Source organism: Callithrix jacchus, chromosome 4, assembly GCF_049354715.1.
Source record: "Callithrix jacchus isolate 240 chromosome 4, calJac240_pri, whole genome shotgun sequence".
In the NCBI taxonomy this organism is placed as follows: Eukaryota; Metazoa; Chordata; class Mammalia; order Primates; family Cebidae; genus Callithrix; species Callithrix jacchus.
The window spans coordinates 84,656,306-84,666,889 of NC_133505.1; positions in this window are offsets into that span (position 1 = coordinate 84,656,306).

Consider the following 10,584-nt stretch of genomic DNA (forward strand, 5'->3'; position numbering starts at 1 on the left):
GAAGAGGACTCATTTCCCATAAATTGCTTATGAAAAAAATAAATAAATATGATCTGGGTTAAAGGGCCATTAGATAAATTGGAGCTAGTTGAGTAAGCATATCTAAATGCCTAGTGTCATCCTGCATGGAGGACCCTACAGGAGAGAAGAAAGAACCTTTATTGTATCTGCCATTTCAATCAATGCCATAGGTAAAAGGCTCTTTAAAAGCTTGGATGAAGTGAGGCTGAGAGGAATAGAAAATATGCTAGATAAAAGAATTAGATATGATGAGGTCTTGACTTGCTAGATCTTGACTGGTTAGAGCCATAGACTCTGTCTATTAAAAGTTTTAAAAGATTAAATTTTCAATGACACAAGTACAGGTTGGAGGTAATGTGACTTAGTCATTGACTGTAGAAAGAAAAACTTATAGGAATTTGTTGATAATTAACTTAATATGAGTCAACAGCATGAAGTGGCTGTCAAAAAGAGATAAGATGAATTTGGAGTAATTTAAGCATAGTATCCAGAACAGTGGTTTTCGAACTTAACTATACAACATAATCACCTAGGGAATTTTTACTCTTTCTGCACTAGTCACTCTCTGTGCAAATTAAATCAGTATCTCTGTAGGGGTGGGACCTAGGATGCATCATTTATTGTTTTAAAAACTCTCCAGGTGATTCCGATGTGCTGCCAAATTTGAAAACAAGTGAATAGAATTTAGACTGTTACATTAAAAAAATTCAAAACACTTGTTGAAGGCAGTAAGGCAGACTAGATTCAGGTGAGGGGGGCATCTCGATAGGTTTAGGGAACACTGCAACAAGTTCTTGCAGAAGGGGGAAAGAGATTGGGCTCAACTGTAACTACAACAAGTAGAAGCGGGGATTTATAGCCAAGGAACACAGTGGGATCAGTGGTTAGAAAGTTACTTAGAGGAAACATGAAGGATAGATGGCCAGAGGGTTTCTGACCAAACTGACTTAGTGGGATTATTGCTGAAGGCTGACCAAGGTGATACAACATCAAGGGTAGTCAGATATGAAAGGTGTGGAATTTCCCCTAACCAGACTTAGGATTCTTGCTCAAACTAAATTTTTTATATTTATTTATTTGAGACAGGGTCTCACTCTGTCACCCAGGCTGGAGTGCAATGGTGCAATCACAGCTCCCTGCAGCCTTGAACTGCTGGGCTCAAGCTAGAATCCTTTCTCAGTCTTGAAAGTAGCTGGGACCACAGACACATGCCACCATGCTGGGATAATTTTAAATTTTTGGTAGATATGGGGTTGCACTATGTTGCTCAGGCTGGTCTTGAACTCCTGGGCTCAAGCGATCCACTTGCCTCAGCCTCCCAAAGTGCTAGGATTACAGGCGTGAGCCCCAACTGAATTATTTAAAGACAAAGAGGGAAGCCCAAATTCAGGCTTACCCAAGCAGAGGACTGAGAACTCTGACTACAGTTTTGGTGAAAGGGGAGTGTTTGTCAAAAACAAGAAATAGAATAATCTTTTTTTTTTTTTTTTAGGAAAGCAAAAAATAAATTCCCTCCACCCTTCTAGATTCTTTGGCTAGACTACAAATTAAATTGACTTAAGACAGATTAATAGGAGAAAAACCACATTTACTTACATAGGTATGTACAGGAATCCCACAGAATATGAGAGTCAAAAAAGTCAAGTGGTTGAGATTTGCATAACCTTGTGAGCTGAAGGCAGACCAGGGTGAGTGAGACCATCGTGAGAAAGGAATGGGGTCAAGCTTCTGGGGACTGGTGGTAATACCAGTTATGAGAGAGCGAGCACAGGAAATGTATGGTGAATAAAGGTTGTCTTACCATAAGGATAAGCAAAGCCTTTCAGCTTAAAAAAATGGTCTGAAGCAGCCCTCTTCCTGACATACATAGTTTTACTAATGTAGATTTCCTTTATACATGTAAATTTCTTTTACAACAGGACAGCTTTTCAGAGCTACTCCTATGTCTGCAGTTTCTCAGAATAACAAGCTCAAAATATACCAGAGAAGTATATTTTGGGTAGCATATTCTGGTCTCCTACAGTCATATTTTGAGGTGGTGTATCCTGAGCCCCAACAATTTTTAGCTGGAAGGAGAGTACATTAGAATCATCTGGGGTGGTGTTTTTCAAAATATACATGGCAGAATCCCTGCTTTTAAAGGTTCTGATAAGCCTTTTGGACTGGAGTTCTGATGCACCACCCTATTCCACACAGAATGAGAATGACTGGTCAAGAATTGCTCTATTCTGCACTGTTCAGACCATACTTAATATCTCTGGGTTTGACTGACTGTGTTTTAAAAAGCTATAGATTAAAATTCTGAACTTTGTGGCCACGTGCTGGATCTTTGTTTGGTCCTTGGATTTGGGGGTGGAGGAGGAGCCAAAAAGTAAAATATTGTCAACAGTAAAACAAATTTCAAAATTTCACATGGTTTTGATTTTCAGATTCTCTTGAAAACTGGTAAGATCTGGCAAATCTGAGCCTACTTTGCTCCTGAAATAATCATTTGATGCTGAGTAGCTGCTTCCTCTCTAGAGAAGGCCTTGTACTCTCCAGCCCTTAGTTTGCTTACTTATATTTCCAGCCAAGCTCCCATAAATGACTGTGTTGGCTATCCCTATCATATAGACCAAAGGATCAGGCTCTAGGAAAGCAAGCAGGAAGATGGAAAACCTTAAAATCATGTCATTTAAAAAATGACTTCAAGTAGCTGGGATATTATAAGAGAAAACTCAGGAGGGTTCTTCGCATTCTTGGAGCATCATCACAAAGAGGAATTGGTCTTGTTTGGGCCAAAATAAAGAATGAGGACCACTGGGTAGAAACTAGAGAGAGAGAGATCTGGGTTCCATTTCCCAACCACTTTTCCAATAAGCAGAACTGTCTAAAGAGAAAGGGGATGCCTTTAGAGACAGTGAGTTCTCAGTTATGGAGATGTGTCAGGCTAAATTTCTGACACTTTTGCAGGGATAACACAGGTTTGGGATAGGCATGGGGGTGGCAATTGTAGCTGGGCTTATGGATCTAAAATCTGATGCCATTTGACCAGGGGTCTTTGTATCTGGAACCAAGGAGCAGTTACTGAATCTGCTTTTTTGTGTGTGTGACAGGGTCTAGCTCTGCCACCCAAGCTGTAAAGCAGTGGCAACATATAGGCTTACTGTAACCTCCACTCCCCAGGCTCAAGTGATCCTCCTACTCAGCCTCCAAAATAGCTGGGACTACCGGCATGTATACCACTCCTGGCTAATTTTTGTATTTTTTGTAGGGACAATTTTGCTTTGTTGTTTAGGCTCGTCTTGAATACCTGGACTCAAGCAATTCTCCCACCTTAGCCTCCCAAAGTGCAAGGATTACAGGCGTGAATCACAGCACCCAACTGAAACTGCTTCTTAATAAAGTGTTGGATCATAACTAAAGGGTCATTCTAAGTCACCAATCCAAACAGAGCTAGGCAGAGTTCAATGGAATGGGGATAGGGAGAGCCATTTGGAGCAGATGGTGGTGAGAGAGTGATCTGGAGCAGGTCCTGAGCTCAGGAGACTAAAATAGAAGGTGTGAGGTGTTGGTAAAACTAACTCAGGCCTAGTAAAAAAACATTTACGGAGGGGACTCAAGATGGCGCTGTGAGAACAACCCAGGATTGGAGCCCGCGTTGAATTCGCAAACAGTGAGTCAGTGCTGCATTTCCAGACTGATCTTTGTTGCCCACAGAACGGGGAAACTCCCAAGTATAAAAAGACACGGGACGCCAGGCAGTAGGTCTGCCTGGCGAAGCCGGCAGCCGGGGCGGCGGCGGCCGGCCCTACCCAGCAATCCCCACAGGGCGCGCTTGTCCGGGTGCCTTGTTGAACCGGCAACCTGAGACTTGAGAGGGCTGGACTTGAGACTGAACGAGACTTGCACAGAAGCCCAGCCCAGGGGATTGCAGGGACAGATCGCTTGGGATACCCAGTGGGACGAACAAAACCGCGATTTCAAACTATCCCGGGCAGACGGTCCGAGACGCTCTGTGGGGGAGGGGCGTCCACCACTACGGAGGCAACCTACCCCAACTGATATACACGCCCACTGCTGAGGCAGCCAGCCGTTGCCGAGGCAACCCGCCCCAACTGAGATACACGCCCACTGCTGACGCAGCCAGCCGTTGCCGAGGCAACCCGTCCCTACTGAGATACACGCCCACTGCTGACGCAGCCTGCCGTTGCTGAGGCAACACGCTACAACGAAGAGACTCCGCCGCAGGGCGTGGCGGAGACCACAGCAGAGCCAGCAGGAACAGCGCGAATCACACAACAGCAGGGCGGAGCATCGGCAGCAAAACAGTGGCTAGTCTGCCTTTGAGCTGGGCAGAACACCTGATCGGACATCCAAAAATAAAGCCCAAACCCCTCAACACAGAGCATTTGAGAAAAAAAAAAGGGTTGTTTAATGAGCTGTGTTGCAGCAGAATCAAACATAGCAGCCTAACAGCCCTGAATGAACAACAGAGTGCACAGCTCAGCAATTAAACCCCTATAAAGTACAAACTGTCTCCTCAAGCAGCTCCCTGACCCCTCTATATCCAAAAGACTGTCATTAGGCAGGCATCATCCTGGGACAAAGAGAGCAGAAAAAGAAACAGGTAGCATCCCTCGCTGTGCCACGGCTACTAGAGGTGCACCCCAGACAAGCAGGGTCTGGAGCGGACCTCAACAATCGTACAGCGAAGGGGCTAGACTGGTAGAAGGAAAACCAAGCAACAGAAATACTTCATCATCAACATTCTGGGTGTCCACTCAGAGACCCAAACGAAAAGTCAGCAACTACGCAGACGACCAGCGGACAAATCCACAAAGATGGGAAGAAACCAGCGCAAAAAGGAGGAAAACACCCGAAACCAGAACACCTCGCCTCCTAGAAAGGACCAAAACTCCTCACCAGCAAGGGAACAAAGCTGGACGGAGAATGACTGTGACGAAATGACGGAATTAGACTTCAGAAGATGGATAATGAGAAACTTTTGTGAGCTAAAAGATCATGTATTAAATCAATGCAAAGAAACTAAGAACCTTGAAAAAAGATTTGAAAAAAGATTCGAGGAAATGATAACAAGAATGGATACCTTAGAGAGGAATATGAATGAATTAAAGGAGCTGAAAAACACAATACGAGAACTTCGCGAAGCAAACGCAAGTTTCAATAGCCGAATTGACCAAGCAGAAGAAAGAATATCTGAAGTCGAAGACCAACTCAATGAAATAAAACGAGAAACCAAGATCAGAGAAAAGAGCGCAAAAAGGAATGAACAAAGTCTCCAAGAAATGTGGGACTATGTGAAAAGACCTAACCTACGTTTGATAGGTGTACCAGAAGGGGACGAAGAGAATGAATCCCAGCTGGAAAATACTCTTCAGGACATCATCCAGGAAAATTTCCCCACCTAGCAAGACAAGCCAACACTCAATTGCAGGAAATACAGAGAACACCACAAAGATATTCCGCAAGAAGAGCAACCCCAAGGCACATAATCGTCAGATTCAACACGGTTGAAATAAAGGAGAGAATAATAAGGGCAGCCAGAGAGAAAGGTCGGGTCACCCACAAAGGGAAGCCCATCAGACTCACAGCAGATCTCTCGGCAGAAACACTACAAGCCAGAAGAGAGTGGGGGCCAATATTCAACATTCTTAAAGAAAAGAACTTTCAACCCAGAATTTCATATCCAGCCAAACTGAGCTTCAGAAGTGAAGGAAGAATAAAATCCTTTGCAAACAAGCAAGTACTCAGAGATTTTGTCACCACCAGGCCTGCTTTACAAGAGCTCCTAAAAGAGGCACTACACATAGAAAGGATCAATCAGTACCAGCCATTCCAAAATCACACTGAATGCTAAAGAGCTTCAACATAATGAAGAATCTACAACTAACAGGCAAAACAGCCACTTAGAATCAAAATGGCAGTATCAAATTCACACATAACAATATTAACCCTAAATGTAAATGGACTAAATGCACCAATCAAAAGACACAGACTGGCAAATTGGATAAAAATCCAAAACCCATCAGTGTGCTGTATCCAGGAAACCCATCTCACATGCAAGGATACACAAAGGCTCAAAATAAAGGGATGGAGGAAGATTTACCAAGCTAATGGAAAGCAAAAAAAAGCAGGAGTTGCAATTCTCATCTCTGATAAAATAGACTTTAAAGCAACAAAGATCAAAAGAGACAAAGAAGGCCATTACATAATGGTAAAAGGATCGATACAACAAGAAGAGCTAACGATCCTAAACATATATGGACCCAACACAGGAGCACCCAGATACATAAGGCAAGTTCTTAATGACTTACAGAAGGATTTAGACTCCCACACAATAATAGTGGGAGACTTTAACACTCCACTGTCAATACTAGACAGATCAACCAGACAGAAAATCAACAAGGATACCCAGGGCTTGAACTCAGACCTGGAGCAAGCAAACCTGGTGGACATTTACAGAACTCTCCACCCCAAATCCACAGAATACACATTCTTCTCAGCACCACATCACACCTACTCTAAAATTGACCACATAATTGGAAGTAAAGCACTGCTCAACAAATGCAAAACAACTGAAATCATAACAAACAGCCTCTCAGACCATAGGGCAATCAAGTTAGAACTCAGAATTCAGAAACCGACCCAGAACCGCACAGCTTCATGGAAACTGAACAACTGGCTCTTGAATGTTGACTGGGTAAACAACGAAATGAAGGCAGAAATAAAGAAGTTCTTCGAAACCAATGAGAATGAAGACACAACGTGCCAGAACCTCTGGGACACATTTAAAGCAGTCTCTAGAGGAAAGTATATAGCAATAAGTGCCCATATGAGGAGAATGGAGAGATCCAAAATTGACACCCTATCGTCAAAATTGAAAGAGCTAGAGGAGCAAGATCAACAAAACTCAAAACCCAGCAGAAGACAAGAAATTACTAAGATCAGAGCTGAGCTGAAGGAGATTGAGACACGAAAAACCCTTCAAAAAATCAATAAATCCAAGAGCTGGTTTTTTGAAAAGATCAACAAAATAGACAGACCACTAGCCAGATTGATTAAAAATAAAAGAGAGAACAACCAAATCGATGCAATAAAAAATGATAAAGGGGAAATCACCACAGATTCCACAGAAATTCAAACCATCATCAGAGAATATTACAAACAACTCTATGCACATAAACTAGTAAACATGGAAGAAATGGATAAATTCCTGGACTCCTGTGTCCTCCCAAGCCTAAACCAGGAGGAAGCTGAAACTATGAATAGACCAATAACAAGGTCTGAAGTTGAGGCAGCAATTAAGAGCCTACCTCACAAAAAAAGCCCAGGTCCAGATGGGTTCACAGCCGAATTCTACCAGACACACAAGGAGGAGCTGGTACCATTCCTTCTAAAACTATTTCAAACAATCCAAAAAGAGGGAATCCTTCCCAAATCATTTTATGAGACCAACATCATCCTGATACCAAAACCCGGCAGAGACCCAACGAGAAAAGAAAACTTCAGGCCAATATCCATGATGAACATAGATGCAAAAATCTTCAATAAAATATTGGCAAGCCGATTGCAACAGCAAATCAAAAAACTTATTCATCATGATCAAGTAGGATTCATCCCAGGGATGCAAGGCTGGTTCAACATACGCAAGTCTATCAACGTAATTCACCACATAAACAGAACCAAAAACAAAAACCACATGATTATCTCAATTGACGCAGAGAAGGCATTTGACAAAATTCAACAGCCCTTTATGCTAAAAACCCTCAATAAACTCGGTATCGATGGAACGTATCTCAAAGTAATAAAAGCTATTTATGACAAACCAACAGCCAATATCATACTGAATGGGCAAAAACTGGAAGCATTCCCTTTGAAATCTGGTACTAGACAAGGATGCCCTCTCTCACCACTCCTATTCAATATAGTACTGGAAGTTCTAGCCAGAGCAATCAGGCAAGAAAAAGAAATAAAGGGTATTCAAATAGGAAAGGTGGAAGCCAAATTGTCTCTATTTGCAGACGACATGATAGTATACCTAGAAGACCCCATCGCCTCAGCCCAAAAACTCCTGAAACTGATAAACAACTTCAGCAAAGTCTCAGGATATAAAATCAATGTTCAAAAATCACAAGCATTCGTCTACACCAATAACAGACTTAAAGAAAGCCAAATCAAGAGCGAACTGCCATTCGCAATTGCTACAAAAAGAATAAAATACCTTGGAATACAACTCACAAGGAAAGTAAGGGACCTCTTCAAGGAGAACTACAAACCACTGCTCAACGAAATCAGAGAGGACACAAACAGATGGAGAAACATTCCATGTTCATGGTTAGGAAGAATTAATATCGTGAAAATGGCTATACTGCCCAAAGTAATTTACAGAATCAACGCTATCCCCATCAAGCTACCATTGACTTTCTTCACAGAACTGGAAAAAACCACCATGAACTTCATATGGAACCAAAAGAGAGCCCGCATAGCCAAGTCAATTCTAAGCAAAAAGAACACAGCGGGGGGCATCACACTACCGGATTTCAAACTATACTACAAGGCTACAGTAATCAAAACAGCATGGTACTGGTACCAAAACAGAGATATAGACCAATGGAACAAAACAGAGGCACCGGAGGCAACACAACATACATACAACTATACAATCTTTGATAAACCTGACAAAAACAAGCAATGGGGCAAGGATTCCATGTTTAACAAATGGTGTTGGGAAAACTGGCTAGCCATGTGCAGAAAGCAGAAACTGGACCCCTTCCTGACACCTTACACTAAAATTAACTCCAGATGGATTAAAGACTTAAACATAAGACCTGGCACCATAAAAACCCTAGAAGGAAATCTAGGCAACACTTGTACATGGATGCTGAGGCGTATTTTGCAATAATAAGTGATTCCGTTCTACTATAAGGACACATGTACACGAATGTTCATTGCAGCACTGTTTACAATAGCAAAGACCTGGAATCAACCCAAATGCCCATTGATAATAGACTGGATTGGAAAAATGTGGCACATATACACCATGGAATATTATGCAGCAATCAGAAATGATGAGTTTGTGTCGTTTGTAGGGATATGGATGAATCTGGAAAACATCATCCTCAGCAAACTGACACAAGAACAGAAAATGAAACACCGCATATTCTCACTCATAGGTGGGTGATGAAAAATGAGAACACATGGACACAGAAAGGGGAGTACTAAACACTGGGGTCTATTGGGGGGAAAAGGGGAGGGCCAGTGGGAGGGGGAGGTGGGGAGGGATAGCCTGGGGAGAAATGCCAAATGTGGGTGAAGGGGAGAAGAAAAGCAAAGCACACTGCCATGTGTGTACCTACGCAACTGTCTTGCATGCTCTGCTCATGTACCCCAAAACCTATAATCCAATAAAAAATTAAAAAAATAAAATAAAAAAAAAAAAAACATTTACTACTGTGCCTTAGGGAGTAAATCATTCTTTCCCTGCTGATTCCAACTCTTAACTTGGAACTAAAGAAACATGTCATTATACCAAACCAAAAAAAATCTTATTTCTATTTTATATTAAGAGACTACATGTGCAGATTTGTAGCATAGGTACACTGCATGGTGTTGAGGTTTGGATACTTAATAATCCCATTGCCCAAGTAGAGTACATCACATCTGAAAGTAGTTTTTCAGTATTTTTCTCCCTTTCTTCATCCATCTTTTTAGATGTTTAGTTTCTTTAGTGTTTAAAAAAAAAAAAAACAGCAGCATGGGGGTAACTACCCCATGATTCAATTACCTCCCACTAGGTCCCTCTCAAGACATGTGGGGATTATGAGAAATAAAATTCAGGATGAAATTTGGATGGGGATACAGCAAAACCATAAAAATAAAAAAGAGAGAGAGGAAAAAAAAAAACGAACTCGCCTTTCCATTCTAGGAGCAATTGGGCCAGGAATGCTCAAGAACTAGTCAGCCCTGAGGAGGAATGTGAGGGATAACCAAGCATTGTATGAGAATATGTGCATAGAATGGTGGACAAGAGTATGTGTTGTTCTGAAGTCGGACTGCCTAAGTTCTCAATCCACTATTTAGTCTGTCTGTGCTTTAGTTTGTTTATTTGTAAGATGGGGAAATGAAACCTGCATCATAAGGTACAATTGTGAGGATCAAGTGACATAACCCGTGTCAAGTTCTTAAAGTGTTTGAAACAATATTAATAACTGCATAATATGCAATTACATAAATACATTTTAATATATTGAAACAATTTTATGGCATTTATGTTGTTCCCAATCCTAGTTGTTATTACAAGTTTGATTTTTTAATATACTGACAAAAAGTGCTTAAAAGTCACATTAATTAACATTTACAAAAACATAAAATCAGTAATACTTTTTCAGATTAAAGGGACCAGGTAATCCAGAACTCTCTTCCTCTTAATGGCTAGTGATCTAGCTCTTGGATGCCAGCTCACTGCTCTAGCATATCAGTTAGAAAGTAGAAATAATGCTTTGTACCTTGCCAGCAGTAGACATTAACAAAACAAGCATGTTATCAAAATTAAACTGCTAA